Source organism: Carcharodon carcharias, chromosome 2, assembly GCF_017639515.1.
Source record: "Carcharodon carcharias isolate sCarCar2 chromosome 2, sCarCar2.pri, whole genome shotgun sequence".
Classification (NCBI taxonomy): Eukaryota; Metazoa; Chordata; class Chondrichthyes; order Lamniformes; family Lamnidae; genus Carcharodon; species Carcharodon carcharias.
Genome location: NC_054468.1, coordinates 156,555,044 through 156,575,476, shown reverse-complemented (window position 1 = coordinate 156,575,476; position 20,433 = coordinate 156,555,044). Strand labels below are relative to the sequence as shown.

The 20,433-nt window shown below is 41.0% G+C and overlaps 1 protein-coding gene across 2 annotated transcripts in view; it reads left to right on the top strand.

The window, feature by feature from the left end:
* arid1b (AT rich interactive domain 1B (SWI1-like)) overlaps positions 1 to 20,433 on the top strand; it is a 947,552-nt gene that overhangs the window by 792,120 nt on the left and 134,999 nt on the right. The gene's annotated exons all lie outside the window — the stretch shown is intronic.

Genomic DNA, 20,433 nt, shown 5'->3' with positions numbered 1-20,433 from the left:
ACAATATATTTACAATGTAATGGTATCAAGATTTGAGAGACTTCAGTTATGTGGAGAGACAAGAAAAACTCATACTCTCTTTAAAGCAGAGAAGGTTGATGGGAGATTTGATAGAGTTGGTCAAAATTGATGGGTTTTGACAAAGTAGATAGGGAGAAACTATGGTCTCTGACAGGAGGATCAGTAACCAGGAGCACAGATTGAAGGTATAAAAGGGCCGAAGGGAAGATAAGGAGACTTACTTTTCGTGCAGTGAGCTGTTATGATCTGGAATGCAATGCCTGAAAGGGTGGTGTAAACAAATTGAATAATACTTTGAAAAGGGAATACTTTGAAAGGGCGATTTGGCTCGCTCTTTCAAAGATTTGGCACAAGCACGATAGGCTAAATGGCTGCCTTCTGCTGGATGATTCTATGATCATAGTGGGCCTCTGAATTTCTAAAACCAGAAATACTGAGCTGAAGCAGGGATGCTACTGCCATGACATTAAGTACCCAGAGAAATCTCCTTTGCTGTTTGGTGGTCAACAGGAAAATACATTTATTTATCACTTTGTAGTTATCAAAGTATATAACCCAAGAAAGAAGGGAAGAAATGGATTTAATATCAAAGATTTGTTAATTAGGTATCAACTTTAACTCAGAGGTAGCACTCTTGTCTCTGAGTCAGGAAACTGTGTGTTCAAATTCCACTCCAGGGACTTGAATACAAAATCTCAGATGGCACTCTAGTATATTACTTAGGGAGTGCTGAATTGCCAGAAGTCTTTCAGATACAGTGTTAAGCCAAGGCCCTGTCTGCCCCTCAGGTGGACAGAAAAGATCCCTCAGCACCATTTGAAGAAGAGCTGGAGCATCCTTCTGGCATCTTGGTTAATAGTTATCTCTCAACCAACATCACCAAAACAGATCATTTGGTCATTTATCTCATTGCTGTTTGTGACACCTTGCTGTGCACAAATTGATTGCTGTGTTTCCCTGCATCACAATAGTGATTACAGTTCAAAAGTACTCCATTGACTGTTATGTTCCGAACTTATGAAAGGCATTATCTAAGTCATTCTGTCTTCAGACTGTTTTACGTGCATTTTTCTGTTTGCCAAGACAGAATGGATTGATTTGATTCAACTTGATATCATTTCCCTGGGAGCAGGTAGATCTGTACCCACTTACTGTTAACTCTCAGCTAAGGAAGTCCTGATTAATTACATCCTACCAGTAGTTCTGAGGTCTGGAATTCAGTTTTTGACCGTAGTGATCATGTAACATCACCTGCTTAGAATTCCAGTTAATCTGCCACTACCTCCAAGTTCAGGAGAGCTTAGCTCTGCATCATAATTAATTTTTAAAATATCATAGGACCTTATCATTATCACATTATTTAAATTATTGTCTGTGAAATACCTGACCATGGTGTGACAAGGCAGAGGAGCCAAAATTGACACACTCTATGTTTTCAACCTACAGAATGATACCACGGTGTTCAGTGATAATTTCTGTTTGTTGATTTCAGGCATGTGAATTTGTCTGTCCACTTCCTGGGCTTGTTCATCTGTGCCTGATGTGGCCTCCAGCCCACCTTCTGCTTGTGTTATTCTGAGAAAAGCCTTCCTCTAGCAGACACAATGAAAATGTCTCAGTTGCTAAGAAATGTGGGTTTGAATGACCCACTCCATCCCCATCTCCTGTCTCCAAGGGGACAGCCTGAATGTTGCAGGAAATCCAGGGGAGAAGTATGGCAAAGACAAATAGAGAGGGGCTTGGCATGGGAGAATCAAAACACGAGTGAGGGTTACGTACAAAATAGAAAAGAAGGAAAGACTGAGTCCAGATTTTCCAACTCCTGACCTGCTGCTGCCTCTCATCTATTTGAATCTGGTGAGAGTGAGAGAAAATCATTAATGATTTGGAAATTGAGTTGTGAAGGAGACAATGCCGTGGCCCTTGTGTTTACTGTGGATTCTCCCGGAGCAGGTTGTGCCATGACAGTTAAAAGAAATGGCAGCACTCATGGAGCGGAAGGAAAGGACAGGTGCACTGTCGGTCTCGAAGTAATAAAGCTCGTCGATGGAAACATTGGAGGTAAGAGTCTGAAGGAGAAAAGCACAGAAGAGGAGAGTTGAACAATTGGTAAAAATAGAATGCCAAACAAAGAAAGGGAAAGTAGACAGTAACTGACCAAAGAAAGCAAATTAGATTCATGTGGGGGGTGAGGAAATTAAAAGAAATTGCGAATTGGTGAACAACCTAGAGACCATAACTAACAAAGTTACGAAGCCAATATATTAATATGCTATTACTAGATTACCCCAACATACAATTCGCCATTATGGGTTAGATTTTCTAATCAGTGACTTGACAATTATGTCTGCTCCAAACTCCTTAAAAATGCAGTGTCAAAAAACCAAATTTTCAGGAACATTAATCCGGATTCTTCTTAGATTATAAAATAAATCTAGTGGAGTATGAGAGCAGAAGAAATTACTGGAGCCTAGCCAATAAAGTTTGGCATAAATGACTGGTAGGCATACAATCTACTGTTCTTAACTCAAGGGTGCTTAATTCAAATTATCTGATTATTCTTTTTTTGGCCCTAAATTTGGACTTTTAAGTTTAGAGACCAGCAACTGCAAACTGTTTCCTAGTAGTTACCACATTAGTAGGTTTAGAGGCTTGGGGCATAAATTTCAGTTAGGAGCCAGGGCTTAAATTGGATGGATTACCAAAAGGGGATGAGAACTTGGGCAGAACTTGATTCCACTCTATCCACTCTGGTTTGAATTCACCCAGGGAGGGAGATAGGCAAATCTTCCAACTAACTCCCTACATCGACTTGATATTTCTGAGGGAAGTTCCGGGTTACTCCTTACAAATTTAGGGTCTTGCATTATATATTCCATCAGGTAGAGCAGTGCAGGTTACTCCAGTGAGTAGTCTGTGAGCATTTTTTGTTTAGGGGTGTGCCCTAAATCTCCAATATCTAATTTTAGATAGCATAATCCATGAAAATAACAGCCGTATCCCTCTTTTGATCTGGACCGGATGTCCATGTTTTTCACACATCTTTCCAGTTGTTTTGAAGACAGGCTGAGAAAATACTTGGTGTGGCAAGGTCAGGTACTAAGTAAGTTGCTTTATTTCACAATAAGTGAGAACAAAGGATCAATAATGGTTGGATATGCTTAAGTCAATCAATGCAATTTATTTTTGTGCAATATAACAAAATAATGACATGCTATGATGCCCTACATCAGTGCCTTAAAAATTTAAACTAAGAAATTATTTTTCATTCTCATTCTGATCCTGAAAAAGATATGTCCTGGCGGATTTGTGTTAAAAAAGCTCAGCTGACTGCTCCTCTCCCTATTACTTTTTAAAAAATTTCCCTATATTTACATTTTCAAGATGACGGCTTATGCTGTCCAACCTCTGCCAATCACTTGGGAACAGGCTTGTCCCAGTACAATGAGTTTGAGCTGTTTATGGATTGTGGAGACAGGTTAACAAATTATTTAATTTTTACAGTCTTTGAGGAAGCAACATAAAATGCTAACTCATACAGTTTCAACCATCTTCCATTACAGTTACAACCCCTGTAGAGACCAATAATTTTAAACGAGATTTGAATGCCCAGTGACCAATCGTACAAGATTTTGAGTTTTTAAACCTTTACTGTAATAAGCTAAAAGCAAGGCCATTACTTAGTCGGCAACTAATACTCCAAACTACAAAAAAGCTAACCTTCATTAATGTCTTAATACAACTGAAAACCCATGCCACATATATACTACAGCACACTTTCCACAGAATTACAGTCTATAGAAACAGTCTACAGCCACTCCCAGCTTCCAACCATCAAAGATCCTCTCCCTCAGTCTTCTCAGAATTCCCAAGCCAACTTTCAGCATTAAGGCCCACTTGGGTGATTCCTTCTCTTGGGCGAATCTTCCAGTATCCTTGAATCAATGCAGGTTCCTTCTCTTCAGCCAATGGACAAACTTTCCCCAGCATTTTGTCTGATGGCTAATAGAGAAACAGCCTTTTTACTCTGCAGACCACAACAACAGATGTTCCTAGTCTGTATGTCTCTATTCAAAGTCTCTAAGACAGAATGTCTGCAATAACAAGAACATCTGCCTCTACCTTTGTTCTCACTGTTAAACTGGCATGTGCATTTCAATGATACATACTCTGGGCCCCAGGTATTCATATTAACCAAGCCACACAGGTTTGTCAGACAGAACCATAGCAGATCACATGACTCTCTTCATTACTCTGTTTTACCTTAAGTTAAAGAGCCAGTTTAAAATAAAACCCATTTATAAAACCATGGGCTGAATTATTCTGTCGGCGAGTAGGAGGTGGGGCCCGTTCGCCAATACGGAAATGACATGGGATGACACCGGGCCCCATTTAATTCTTCAGGAAGGTGGGGGGACAGCAAGATCAGCTGTCTGCCTGCCGACCTGTCAATGGCCAATTGAGGCCATTGACAGGATAATTAAAACAATTAAAGAACCTGCCTGTCCAACCTTAAGGTTGGTGGGAGGCCAGGAACCCCGAATGTCTTCTGAAAAAACATGAAACCTCATCCACCGGCGGGATGAAGTTTCATGTAGGGTTTAAAAAGTTTATTAAAGTTTTTGTGAAATTTATTAACATCTCCCATCTCGTGTGACATTGTCACGAGGGGGACATGTTAATGATTTTGTTAAGTTTCTATTTTTAAAGTTTGAAAAACTTTCAGCGATCTCCCTGAGGCAGCACTTAGCCTCAAGGAGATGTGCGCTCTTTCGCGCACATGCACAAAAGAGCGCACTCTCACATTTTAGGAATCCCCCCCCAGCCCGCACAGGAAGCATCACGCTGGGCAGGCCTTAATTGGCCCGCTCACTTAAAATGGCAGCGGGGCCCGCTTCTCCGGCGGGGATTGGCTCCCCGCCCACCGGAGATTGGGTCAGGCCTGCCCGCCCGACAGGCAGAAAATTCTGCCCCTTGTCTCTGTAACAGACTTTTGTTCGTAAAAAAAATACATGAATTGCAAAGATACAACCCTTAAATGTAGCACACTTTTTTACCAAATCTTTTCTCTGGATTATTGGTCAAAACATCACAAAATGTGATGTCTCAGTGGAGCTCTTGCCAGCTAAGAGCAGGCAGAAATTCTTCTAAGGATTTTGGTAAGATCACGGAAGCTTCAGAAAGGTAATCAGTCCCAGAGGAGATTGATTACCCTTATCCACCAAGCTTATCAAATTTTCAGGAGCTGGGGATTGTAAAAATAACTAAAGTTCATCAGCCTGGCAAGGGCCTCAGGGCCTCTAGCAGAGCAGCTGAGATCTGTTGCTTGTAATTTCTGCATCATGTTAGAATTTCAGGTCGCTTCAAGTGTCTTAGGTGACCACATGTGTGCCAACCGGTTGCGCTTGAGCTCAAAGTTTCCAAGCATGAGGGGCAGCTGGAATCACTGTGGGAGGCTGAGAGGAGGTGGCCACCCCATAGGTGAGAGAGTTCAGGATAATAGATGGTTGGCATCCAAAAGAGTGGAAAGAGACAGGAAGCTCCTGAGCCTTCGGGGTGTGTTCCACTCTCAAACCGGCATTCAGCACTGGAGACTGCTAAGAGTGACAACATCTTAAAAGTGCATTTCAGACCGTGGCACTGACGTGTGAGGATCGGCAGAGGGAGAACTGGCAAAGTGTAAAAATGCACTCATAATGCATGGTTAGGAGACAAACAGGCATTTCCATAACTGTCATCATAAGTCCTTTGGTGCCAGGGTAAAGAGAGGATGCAGGTTAGCCGCACACACTGTATCAAAGATGTAAAAAGAGCAAATATTGAGGTTCTATGGTCAGATTTTGGGAGTAAGGGAGGAAGTTAAAGGTAGGGCCTTGAAGATAGTAATTGCTGGATTACTCCCAGTGCCATGCACTAGTAAGAGTAAAAGAGGAAGATAGGGAAAATCAATGCGTGGCTTGAGGCATGGTGCAGGAGGGAGGGTTTCAGATTCTTAGGGCATTGGGGCCAGTTCAGGGGCAGGAGGCACCAGTACAAAAAGGATGGATTGCACCTCAGCAGGTCTGAAACCAATATCCTCGCTTGGAGATTCGCTAATGTTGTTGGGACAGTTTAGACTAAATTGTCAAGGGGAAGAGCACCAGCATATAGAAGTAGAAAAGAGGAATAAGGTTCATAAAGGAATGAGAGTGTTCGATAATACAAGAGAAGAAAGCAATACAATATTAGATAGGAGCAGACTAAGAAGGATTATAAGGAATACAAAGATAGGTTTAAAATTCATGTATGTAAAAGCACAAAGTGTGGTGAGTAAGACTGTAAGCTACAATCGCAAATAATCATGTGGAAGTATGTTATTGTGGCAATATTGATTGTTAGGGTAAAGGGAAAGGAGGGGCAAGAATTTCTGAAATGTGTTCAGGAAATCATCTTTGACCAGTATGTACCTGATCCAAATGGGAACGAGGCATTGCTGGATCTAGTGCTGGGGAATGAAGTAGGCCAAGTGGGCCAAGTTTCTACGGGGGAACATTTGGGTGAGAATGGTCATTGTATCAAAAGGTTTAGATTAGTAATAAGAAGAGTAAAGAATAATCAAAAGTAGAATTTCTAAATTGGAATAGGACTAACTTCAATGAGATGAAAGGGGATCTAGCCAAGGTAATGTGGAACCAAAGACTGACAGGAAAAAACTGGTGATCTTTAAGAAGGAGAACTTTCTGGTACAGACTAAGTACGTTTTGACAAGAGGGAAAGGTAGAGGAACCAAAGCCAGGACTCCTTGGATGAAAAAGAGATGGAAAGTACGATGAAGCAATACAAAAAGGATGTATGATATATGTCAGGGTGAATTCTTCAAACAAGAGCCAGGCTAAATACAGAAAGTTTGACAGAGGAAGTGAAGAGAAAACTAAGACTGGCAAAAAGAGAATATGAAAATAAAATGGCACTTCACATAAAAGGGAACTCAAAATATCTTCTACCAACATGTAAATGGGTAGGAAAAGGCAGGCCGGGAGCCTATTGGAGGCAAAAAGGATGACATATGTTTAGAAGGCCAGGGCAAGACTAGAATACTTAATGAGTACTTTGTATTGGTGTTGGCTATGGAAGAGGATGCTGACAAATTATCAGTAGAAGCGGAGATGTTAGAGGTGATGGATTGAGTGAAAATCGATGAGCAGGATGTAATGGAAAGGCTGGCTGTGCTTAGAATGGATATGATCTGGATGGCTTGCATCCCAAAGTTGAGTTGAATGGAGTGTAGACAGTGGAAGTATTTGCCATAATCTTGCAATTTTACCTAGATATGGGGGAGGTGCCAGACGATTGGAAACTGGCAACTGTGACACCTTTGTTCAAAACTGGTGTAATGATATTCCTAGTAACTGCAGGCCGGTCAGTTTAACATCACAATAATCAGCGAAAGAATTAACAGGCACTTGATAAGATTTGAGTTAATTAAGGAGAGCCAAAACAAACTTGTAAAAAGCAGATTGTGTTTGACTAATCTAATTGCACTTTTTGATGAATTAAAAGAGAAGGTTGATGAAAGGAATATGTGAATGCTCCCATAGATTCATTTACGCCACAGCAGGAAGCCATTCTTCCCAGAAAGTCCATGCTGTCTCTCTGTAGAGAAAACCAGTCTGTTCCTCCAGTGAAGCTCAATGCAAACTGGAGGAACAGCACCTCATCTTCCGACTAGGCACTTTACAGCCTTCCGGACTGAATATTGAGTTCAACAATTTTAGATCATGAGCTCTCTCCTCCATCCCCACCCCCTTTCCGATTTTCCCCCTCCTTTTTGTTTTTACCAATAATTTATATAGATTTTTCTTTTCCCACCTATTTCCATTATTTTTAAATGTATTTCCATCCATTGTTTTATCTCTACCTTTTAGCCTTTTTCGATTCCTTCACCCCACCCCACCCCCACTAGGGCTATCTGTATCTTGCTCGTCCTGCTTTCTACCCTAAATTAGCACATTCCTTTAGATAATATCACCACCTTCAACACCTCTTTGTCCTTTTGTCTGTGACATCTTTTGGTTATCTCCACCTATCACTGGCCCTCTATCCAGCTCTTCTTGTCCCACCCCCCCCCCCCTTTAAACCAGCTTATATTTCATCTCTTTTCTATTTTTCCTTAGTTCTGTTGAAGAGTCATACGGACTCGAAACGTTAACTGTGCTCCTCTCCGCAGATGCTGCCAGACCTGCTGAGTTTTTCCAGGTATTTTTGTTTCAGTCAGTCTCATTCCCTGCTCTATCCCTGTTGCCTATATGATTTTAAGAAAGCGTTTGGCAAAGAACCAAATAAAAGGCTAGGTAACAAAATTGAGGCTCATGGAATAGAAGCATCAGGGTCTGCTTGGATGAAAATTGTCTTATGGACAGGAAACAGCGGGTTGTGGTAAATGGCTATTTTTCAGACTGGAGAGTGGTAAACACTAGTATTCCCCTTGGACCACTTTTTTAAATTAAAAAATGACTTAGAATACAGAGTAAAATTTCAAAATTTGCTGATTATACCAAACTTGGAGGTTTGGCAAACAGGATGATGCCAGTCAGCTGCAACAGGGCAGAATTAGGACATAACAGAATTGGTAGACCAGTGTCACATAGAATTTAATGCAGAGAAGTGTGAAATGATGCATTTTGGCAGAAGGGATAAGGAAAGTCAATATGGACTAAATGGGCCGGATTCTCAGGCTGAGCCAATGTTAGAAATGGAGGTGGACAGAGCCTGTGAGTACTAGCACACCAATGTGCCAGTTTCTCAACCCTGTTTCTGGCATCGACCATTTTAGTCAGGGCGGGTTCGAGCCAACGGGGCTTCCTGCCCTGAGGCAGGCAGCCAATTAGGCTCACTGAGATGCTTGTTAAGGCTTGGTAATGGAGGCCATCTGGGATTTTCAGTCAACCAATCAATCTCCAGTTTCCTGACATACTGGTGGTAGTTCAGCCACATGGAGGTGGGTACATGTGTGCAGGCTGGGATGCCAGTGCTCCAAGTAGGCCTAGAGGCCCTGCTTGCCTTACTGCCTGCATGTGGATGCTGCCAATAATTGCCCTGTAAAGCAATTCCCACCTCCAAACAGTGGTGGCCTTTGATTTTTCTAATTTTTAATTTGAATTTTTAAAACAGTTGCTGAGTGGGCACCTTCATGTTGCAGTGCCCCCTCTGTTACTTGACATTTATTGCAGCTGGTTGCTCCTCTGAATCAGGAAGGCTTTTGATTGGCCCACCAGCTTCGAGAGGGAACCTGTTTCCTTGCCAATTAAGGGAGTGTCCCTGTCAAAATTGGTTCTGTTCACCACATTTAAGAAGGATGTGAGAGTCCTTGAGAGGGTACAGAGGAGATTTACCAGATTGATTCCAATTATGAGGGATCTTCGCTACAAAGTTAGTTTGGACAAGCGGGCTTGTTCTTGAAGCAAAGGAGGTTGAGGGGAGTACTGAAAGAGATGTAAAAGATTATTACTGGCTTAGATAATGGAGACAAAGAAAAGCTATTCCCATTAGCTGATGGTATAAAGACTAAGGTTTTTGGGCAAGAGATATGGGGAGATGTGAGGAAAAACCTGTTTGCACAGTGAGTGCTAATGACCTGGAACTTGCCCCCCCAGGGGGGTGATAGAAGAGGAGATGATCAATGAATTCAAATGTAAACTGTATGGGCACTTGAGGGAAATAGACCAAGAAGGCTACTCAGATAGAAAGGAGAAATGAGACTGACTGGATTGCTCTAATGGCCTTCTGTGTCATTGTGACTCAATTGCTTATTCTATCTTCCCCAGCTCCAGATCAAAGCAGTTGCAGGTGGCAATGCAAATTACTGCATTGCTGGAATTTGGGATATGGTCTGAGTCAATCAATTTGCAGATCAATAAAGTCTGTTTCACTGTGCCTTTAGTCTTTAGTGGCTCTAGTAGTTGCCACTAGGATAAACTATCTGGATCTAGCAGTTCAAACTAAAAATAGTGCCAATATAAAAGCAATTTTATAGTTAGAAGAGAGAGAGATTAATTATCAACCCGGAGTCTAAGCTTGGTTTGAATCAAGCCCCAGAGGGCAGTATATTAAGTCAGTGAGCCACTCTGTGTCTGGAACCATTTTTAAAACTAAATATTGCGTACTACATGCTACAGCAGTCTGAATGATGTAAATATCTTGACTTATAAGCATCAGAATCTCTTAAATGTGGCACAACCCTAACGTTGTTTATGTAAAAACAACCCAAAGCCCATAGTTATGTGCCTTTACTGTTCTCACTTTTTAAAATATTACTCAGTAGTCCTGCTTATGATGAGCAACAAAAAAGTGAACCACGCCTTCAATTCCTGATAGCCTTCAAAGTTGATTTTCCTGTGAGAAGCTCTTTACTATAGAAACTTTTACCAATGCGTTCAGAGGAAATTGAATGTTCAGTGTGTCACGTTGACCTGTGTTACTTAGGCATCGTTCAATTGATTTAGTTTAGTCACTTAACCATCTGTTACTCATCAAGTTTTATGTCAACAAATCATGAACCAATTAAAACAATGGGCTGGATTTTCACTGAGTTAAGATGACTTGGAAGCCCTTTAAAAATGATGGGCAGACCCCGATTCCAGGATTTTCGACCCCATTCCTGAGGTTTCTAATTTTCAGGAGTGTCTTTTAAGGGTGCGGTCTGGCTCGGGTCATGAGCACAAACCCAACCTAGCCAGCTGCATGGCAGGGATAGGCATGTTGTAAAACAAAAACAGAATTACCTGGAATTACCTGGAAAAACTCAGCAGGTCTGGCAGCATCGGCGGAGAAGAAAAGAGTTGACGTTTCGAGTCCTCATGACCCTTCGACAGAACTTGAGTTCGAGTCCAAGAAAGAGTTGAAATATAAGCTGGTTTAAGGTGTTGGGCGGGGGGGGGGGGGGGGGGGGGGGGGGAGAGAGAGAGAGAGAGGGAAGTGGAGGGGGGTGGTGTGGTTGTAGGCAAAAGCAGTGATAGAAGCAGATCATCAAAAGATGTCATAAACAACAGGACAAAAGAACACATAGGTGTTAAAGTTGGTGATATTATCTAAACGAATGTGCTAATTAAGAATGGATGGTAGGGCACTCAAGGTATAGCTCTAGTGGGGGTGGGGGGAGCATAAAGGATTTAAAATATTTAAAAATAATGGAAATAGGTGGGAAAAGAAAAATCTATATAATTTATTGGAAAAAAACAAAAGGAAGGGGGAAACAGAAAGGGGGTGGGGATGGAGGAGGGAGCTCAAGACCTAAAGTTGTTGAATTCAATATTCAGTCTGGAAGGCTGTAAAGTGCCTAGTCGGAAGATGAGGTGTTGTTCCTCCAGTTTGCATTGGGCTTCACTGGAACAATACAGCAAGCCAAGGACAGACATGTGGGTAAGAGAGCAGGGTGGAGTGTTAAAATGGCAAGCGACAGGGTGGTTTGGGTCATTCTTGCGGACAGACCGCAGGTGTTCTGCAAAGCGGTCGCCCAGTTTACGTTTGGTCTCTCCAATGTAGAGGAGACTACATTGGGAGCAACGAATGCAGTAGACTAAGTTGGGGGAGATGCAAGTGAAATGCTGCTTCACTTGAAAAGAGTGTTTGGGCCCTTGGACAGTGAGGAGAGAGGAAGTGAAGGGGCAGGTGTTGCATCTTTTGTGTGGGCATGGGGTGGTGCCATAGGAGGGGGTTGAGGAGTAGGGGGTGATGGAGGAGTGGACCAGGGTGCAGCTCCCCCAACTTAGTCTACTGCATGACCCAAACCTCCCTGTCGCTTGCCATTTTAACACTCCACCCTGCTCTCTTGCCCACATGTCTGTCCTTGGCTTGCTGCATTATTCCACTGAAGCCCAATGCAAACTGGAGGAACAACACCTCATCTTCCGACTAGGCACTTTACAGCCTTCCGGACTGAATATTGAATTCAACAACTTTAGGTCTTGAGCTCACCCCTCCATCCCCACCCCCTTTCTGTTTCCCCCTTCCTTTTGTTTTTTTCCAATAAATTATATAGATTTTTCTTTTCCCACCTATTTCCATTATTTTTAAATATTTTAAATCCTTTATGCTCCCCCCACCCCCACTAGAGCTATACCTTGAGTGCCCTACCATCCATTCTTAATTAGCACATTCGTTTAGATAATATCACCAACTTTAACACCTATGTGTTCTTTTGTCCTGTTGGTTTATGACATCTTTTGATGATCTGCTTCTATCACTGCTTTTGCCTACAACCACATCAACCCCCTCCACTTCTCTCTCTCTCTCTCTCTCTCCGCCACCCCCCCCCACAACACCTTAAACCAGCTTATATTTCAACTCTTTCTTAGACTCGAACTCAAGTTCTGTCGAAGGGTCATGAGGACTTGAAACGTCAACTCTTTTCTTCTCCGCCGATGCTGCCAGACCTGCTGAGTTTTTCCAGGTAATTCCAGGTAATTCTGTTTTTGTTTTGGATTTCCAGCATCCGCAGTTTTTTTGTTTTTATATAGGCATGTTGTAGTCCACCAGAATTTTCATGGAGTTAGGCCAGATTTTCAAAGAATCATGGCCACATTATGTATTCTTGACTGAGATCCTAAACATCCGTTAGAGTACTAAAACACCTGAGCCCCAGGGAAAACATTGGCTGATTGACAGTTCTGGCTCTCTGATCTATGCTGTCAATTTCACAGTGTTTATTTACACGAGATAGAGTTTCAGGAACTTGAGGTTTCTGCTGTTAATACCTTAAAGGATCTGGATGATTGACACTTTTATTGGCCTGCAGTAAGAAGGACTTTTTCTTAAGAAACTAAAATGTTGTCAATGAATAATTTTTATAAACCATTTCTTTTACACATTCCACTGTTACTATAGCTTTCATTGCTTCTAAATATTGTATTGTGGGTGAATGGTCATGGAAGTGCCATATCATGGCATGGGGAGCATGAGGGGCTGCAGAGGCTGTGTTGGGGGCATACCTAGGTATAGGGGCATGAGGAGACCTAAGGGGTGGACGGGGGGGCATGAGGGGCTATGGGGCGGTTGGGAGGCATACATGCGGACATAAGAAATAGGATCAGGTCTAGGCCATTCAGCTCTTTCAGCCTGCTCTGCTATTCAGTGAGACCATGGCTGATACTTCAACACCATTTTCCTCTACTGTCCCTGTAAACCTTGATGTTTTTAATATGTAGAAATTTTTCGATTTCGGTCTTGAACATTCTCAACAACTGAGCCTCCTCAGCTCTCTGGGGCAGAGAATTCCAAAGATTCGCCACCCTGTGAGTGAAGAAATTCCTCCTCATCTCAGTCCTAAATGGCCTGCCACTTATTCTGAAACTGTGTCCCCTGGTTCCAGACACCCTAGCCAAGATGAAACATCCTTCCTGCATTTACCTTGTTGATCCCTGTAAGAATTTTGTATGTTTGAATAAGATCATCGCTCATTCTTCTAAACTCCAGAGAATAAAGGCCCAGTCTATTTAATCTTTCCTCAAAGGACAATCCTTACATCCCAGGAATTAATTCCGTGAACCTTCATTGCATTCCCTCTATGGAAAGTATATCTTTCCTTAGGTAAGATCAAAATTGCACACAATACTCCAGGTGCGGTCTCATCAAGGCTTTATATAATTGCAGTGAGACATCTTTACTCGTTTACTCAAATCCTCTTGTAATAAAGGCCAACATACCATTTGTCATCTTAATTGTTTGCTGTACCTGCATGTTAGCTATCAGTGACTCATGAACAAGGATACCCAAGTCCCTTTGAAGTTCAACACTCCCCAGCCTCTCACCGTTTCAGTAATACTTTGTATTTCTGTTTTCCTATGAAAGTGGATAACCTCACATTTCTCCACGTTGTAGTCCATCTGCCAAATGTTTGCCTATTCACTTAGCCTCTCCAAATCCCCTTGAAGCGTCTTTGCATCCTCACAACTCACACTTCCACCTAGTTTTGTGTCATCAGCAAACTTGGAAATGTTACATTTAATCTGCATGTCCAAATCATTGATATAGATTGTGAATAGTTGGGGCCCAAGCACTAGTCACAGCCTGCCAATCTGAAAATGACCCATTTATTCCTACTCTCAGTTTTCTGCCCACTAACCAGCTCTCAGTCCAAGCCAGTATATTCTTTCTAATCCCATGTGCTCTAATTTTGTTTACTAACCTCTTGAGTGGGACCTTATCAAAAGCTTTCTGAAAATCTAAATATAACACATTCTCCAGTTCCTCCATATCTATTCTGCTAGTTACACCCTCAAAAAACTTCCAACATGTTTGCTAAATATGATTTCACTTTCATAAATCCATGTTGACTCTGCCCAATCCTACCATTATTTTCTAAGTGTCCTGTTATCACATCCTTTATTATAGATTCTAGCATTTTCCCTCCTACAGAAGTCAGGCTAACAGGTCTGTAGTTCTCCGTTTTCTCTCTTCCTCCTTGCTTAAATAATGGGTTTATATTTGTCACCTTCCAATCTACAGGAACCATTCCAGAGACTGTAGAATTTTGAAGATGATCACCAATGCATTTACTGTCTTTGCAGCAACCTCTTTCAACACTCTGGAATGTAGATCATCAGGTCCATGGGACTTATATGTTTTAGGTCCCATTAATTTCTCTAGTACTTTTTTATTAATATTAATATCTAGCAGTTCATTGCTTAGACTTGTCCCTTTATTCTCCATTATTTCTGGGAGGTTTTCTGTATTTTCTTCTGTGAAAACAGACACAAAGTATTTATTTCGTTTTTCTGCCATTTCCTTATTCTCCATTATAAATTCTCCTGACTCCGTTCATAATGGATCCACATTTGTTTATGCTAGTCTTTTCCTTGGCATGAGGGGCCATAAGAGTTGTTTGGGGGGCATACCATGGCATGGGGGCATGAGGGTCCATGGGCTGAGTGGGGGCCATGAGGTGGCATGGATGGGGCTTGGGGAATGTAGGGGGATGTGAGGGCTGTAGAACCTTTCTGTTTTTATTATAACCAGGACAAAGTCCCACAGCACCAGTACGGGCCTTTTAAACAGCCCGCCTCTGCACCCAGCACAAACTTCTTCCCTGGTCGGCTAGCTGTACTGCCGCCACCATTCACCCCCATCACCAGCAACCCCCACCCCCCAAACCCCACTACATTGTAAATCATGTCCTTGTGGACATTTTCTCCCCAGGCAAGCTGGATGAGTCGGGAATTTTCCTGACTCCCGCCACCTGCCTTGAGGATGAAAGTCCAGCCCAATGTGAAAATACGATTATAGTCTGCTTTCTTGGAGTGCTTGCAATTTTTTCAAGCCACTTGTTGGTATCTAGTTTTGAGAATTGTTACAGTGCTTTTACCATAATGTAAACAAATGTAAACTATTTCCAGTTTTAACAGTACAGTATGTGACTGCCTGAAACAATCATAGATATTCCAACAGATTGTGTCTTCAATTGAACAATTGTTATCAATTTCACATATAACAACTATGCGATTTGATTTTGGATAATGCAAACTACAATCAAAATCTGAAATCACAAATTATTTTGATGTGTAAGAAATTAGTGAGTGAAAAAAAAATCTTATACTTTCTCTTCTCTCCCAAAAACTATAACTCACATTGAGGTGCCATTCTTTGAATGTCCTTAACTTCACTGCAGGACTTGAGTGTATGATCTAGGCTGACAACTCTGCAACACTGAGAAAATGCTGCATTGTCAGAGGTGCATCTTTTGGATGAGGACTTAAACTGAGACTCCATCTAGCTGTTCAATTGGGCATAAAAGATTGCTTTTGTTTGGCAATTAATGCATACCACCCTGCTGCCCCCCACTACGCCATCACCCACCCCCACCACCGCCCGAGCAACACCACCAAATCAGGTCTTCGTTCATTCAATTGCCATATGGGAATTGGCTTCCACATTTACTAACAGAACAATGACTGCATTTGAAAAGTAATCAGTTAGCTGTGAAGTGCTTTGGAACATCACAAAGGATTAAAAAACACCATATAAATGCAAGTTATTTTCTTACTTTTAAAAAGCGACTCTTTATATATGGTCTGATTGGTGTGGTTGGGGGAATGTTGGGATATCACTACAAAGATCAGTTGTATCTTTAAATAGAAGTTAATGGATTATAGTCAGGGATGGAAACCCTTGTTGATTAGCTCCCCACCCCCCCCATATTCAAAATTTTGAAACAGGATGGAGTCCTGTTGAGATCAGTTGACTCCAGGGCCTTGCCAGAATATTATGGATTTGTGTGTCCTGCATCATGCACTGCATATGCCACAAAGATATGTAGTGACCTTGTTACAATTATGTTCCTTGTTTTCATCTCTACTTGGTGAAGATGCTGATTCATGCTGTCATATGTTTCTGTAACTGCCAGCAAACCTCCAGTATTTCTATCTTCTTGTGAGCACCTGAATATTGAGTGTCAACAGGCTAGTTACCCAGGGAGAGCATCACAGCCAAGGCAAATCCTTCGTTCACCAATGTCTACTTTCCTGTGCTTTCCAGCGGGGATCACTGAATAGCAATCAAGACTTGGAGCCCTGGCTGAATCTTTTTTCCTGCTGAGGACAAATCTTGTTTCCCAACTCTTGTCCCAGCTGAGGTCATGTAGCCAACATAGATCAGAGAATCAAAAAAGGGTGTCTTCTGGTATGTATAGCTTAGCACTATACCGGCAGTGCCTTTATTAATTAAGCCATCGGGGCATCACACATTTGCTGTAACCAAAATGCTATTGAACTCTTAAAATGGCACTTCCTATGTAAAGTAAATGAATCCACTACTAAAATGTTGCCACTTAAAAAAAAAGCTTTTTCTGCTTTGTGTAAGCTGCCATCAATTGAGTTTAAATATGACTTGTCAAAATATTTGATTTAGTTGGGTATAACCTGTAAAGATTTGTGGAATTCCACACACTTTTAGTTCAGAATGTTAAAACACTGCATAATTAGAAAAGGCATGCTGTGGGAAAATTATCAGGGAGACCGATTCCATGGTTATTAATTGTATAAAGCATCTAGGAATTTAGCAGATAACTCTGGCTCACCCCTGTGAAATAGTTTTCATTTTAATCTTTGAGGTAGTTCAGTCATTTGAGGCTTGCAGTTTACTTTTCTGTAATCTAACATAGATCCATATTTATTGTAATAGTGAAGTTACAGTCTGTAAATAGTGTTGTTATGGTGATATAAATAATATCAACTTTTCTTCAAATGCAAGTATGCACAATAAAACCATTACCTGAGTAAACTGGAGGTTTATTTACAACAATACAATTATTGAAGGTTTAAAATATTTGAGATTATGCCCCATCGATTGCAGTAATTAAGTAACCTTGACGTTCTTGCAGATAGACTATAGTACATTTCGTAGGACTTTCTTCAGTTGGTTTGGTAGTAAGTGTATCAGCTCACAGTTTGTAAAAGTTGAGAATGGAATAGCCCATGACTATTGCTATTTATGAAGTTGAGTGCAGTCTAGCGGGAAACCCAAAAGAAGAAATAATATTTAATAATTTTCAGCAGTAGAAAATTAGTTATCTTGTTTTTTAACCCCTTAAGTTATCAAAATTACAATTGTGTTCCAATTTGATGTGAAAGGTTCTGGGAAAACCTATCTAAATTTGGGACATTCTTCCCAGCCCCTTCCATAAATTCCCACAGCCCAAGGGCTTGGGAGCAACCAGCATATAGGGTGGCCTTAGCACCCCTAGCCCAATTAAACCCCCTGTATGTTGTATGTAGCCCAAGTCTTATCCATACCCAGAATGCTCAGCCTAAGCCTCCTATTGCACAAAAGAGTTGACCTTATTGAGATGTTTCGCTACCCAAGAGTGCAGACTGTATTAACTCCTCCATGTATATATGCAAATTTACATAATCACAGAAAACCTGCAACATAGGCAGCCATTCGGCCCTTCATGCCTGTGTTAGCTTTTAGAGCAGTCATTTTTAGTGAATATATATCCTCACTTTTTGTCCATAATCCTCTAAGTATCTCGTCCTGAACCATCTCTCCAGCTACCTATGAAAATTATTTATAGGATAAACTTCTATCCCCTTTTCAAACAGAGCATTCCCAACAATTCCAAATGAAACAAGTTTGCCCCATCTGCTCTCTGAATCTTTTGCTAATGATTTTGAATCCATCATCTCTGGCTATTGACCTATGTGCTAGATGGGAATAGATTTTTTTATCTAATCTATTAAAACCTAACATCATCCTGAAAATCTCCATTAGGTCATGTTTTAATCTTTCTTGTTCCAAGGAGAATGACCCCAACTTTGCCAACCCCCACCCCCACGCCTCATATCGGAAGGTATCTCTTCCCTGGTAAACATCTTCTGTTACTTTACTAAGGCCTTTACATCTTTTGTGAAATGTAGTGCCCAGAATTTCCCACAATATTCCAACTGAGGGAACAGCAGGAATTTTCTTTTCAGTTGCTTTTTTGTATATACTTAGTGCAGTGCTCATTTTCTACTTGTCGGTGGATAGCATTACACTGAAGAAATTGGGGAGGTGCTCTCTTAATTTGACAGTATGTTGGGTGAGATCTCCTAAAATACTGCACTGGCAATTACAGAGGGGTGACAAAATTTGCAAAGTTTTATGAATAATCCAACTTTCATTCAAGATGTTGCATGAGATTCTGTTTACGTGCATTTTGTAGCCTAAGCAATTTTATACTGAAACGTTTAAGAGAAAGGAGCACTTAACAGAAATCGTTCTGCAGTATAACTGCAAAAATAACACACATCTGAAGTATTTATCAGGGTGCATTTAATATTTATTTATTGTAATAGAACGGAGATGAATGCAAAAGTGTCTTAATGTCAGAGGCAGGTAGCGTTTTTACACACATTCACAGGCATTGTGTTGAAGACTATAGCATTGAGGTGGTTAAGTAACCTTTGCTTATATTAACTGCCCAAGCAAAATAAGCCACCATCATTCATTGGGGGAGAAATTTGTTTGTGTAGCATTGCAGACTTAAATTGATTCCTCAGGAGCAGGTAGAGCCCTAGGCAAGAGGCAGAGATACCCAAGCGAGTTTCATCCCCCATTGTGTCTAACCAGGGACTAGTGAAAAATGCTATGATTAAATCATTGAAATTTGTTGCAACTTATCTATTCATTCTCTATCATAGTCTCTCTCTTTTTCACTAGCTTTTCAGATTGGTTGTTTAACTTTTATACTGAAGTCAGAAACTGAGATTTTAGCTCCTAATCAGCGTTTAAACTCCTGCCATGTATCAGTAACTGTTCAGGTTTAATTTGGGTTTCTGCCCGTGCCTCACTAATAAAACTTGCATATTGGTGTCCAATCTAAATCCATAACAAATCATGATGTGTAACGCTTCTGCAAAGTGAAATGTTCTGTATGGTGCAGGTAGTTGTCTCTTGATGACACTCACAGGGTATGACATTAATTTAATGCATTAACTTGTACAGGCAAGGGAGATTTTTAGTTTTCAGCCTGGACACTAATTTTACCAGTTCTGGCCCAGAAACAGACCAAAAGTCAAAATGCATCAGATTCTTCGGTAGCATGGATCATTTTAACTTATTGATAGAGAAACATCCCTGTCATATTCAAAACAAAATTAAGTATGTAAGAAATAACTGCTCGAGTAGGCCATTTAAGCCTTCAAGGCCGCTCCACCATTCAACAAGATTATGGCTGATCTTCTCCCTCAATTCCCCCTTCCTGCACTATCCCCATATCCCTTAATTCCCTTTGTACCTAAAAATTTATCAGCCACTTTCTTGAATATACTCAACAACTAAGCGTCTACAGCTTTTGGGGATAGAAATTTCCAAAGATTCACAACCCTTTGAGTAATGTCATGGCTCCTCATCAAATGGCCTATCCCTTATTCTGAGACTGTGACCCCATGCTCTAGATTCCCCAGTTAGGGAAACTAGATTTCATTTTGGATATCTAATTAGATATACAAATACAAATTTTCTAGTTAGATGATGAGATTTTCACAAACCTGTTGACAGTTGAAGTTGTTGCGGAATTTGTGGTAAGTACTTGGTTTCTGCCAATGGGAACTCTCAACGTGGCATGGAAGTAGAGCTCGCCTTTGTGACTGAAAACTAGTAGCAAAGCATTTTAGTTCACTTCACAGAGACTTAACAAATTTTCAACATTTGAGAGACTTTGCACTTTTGGAATTTTGCACCATAATTCTGATCTTTAAGCATTCCTTCAAAGAAAACTAAGAAAAGTAGTAATTTAAAATTAATAATTAAGCAGTTAAGTATCTGCAGCTTTAAAGCTGCGACCTTTCAAGTATTGTTTCAAGATTTAAAGTCTTCATGCTGCTTCAAAGTCTCAGTTCCCCACAATATTAATAGTTGTCACTTCAGTCCATTGTAATGTAAAGGTGGTACAGGAGTCAC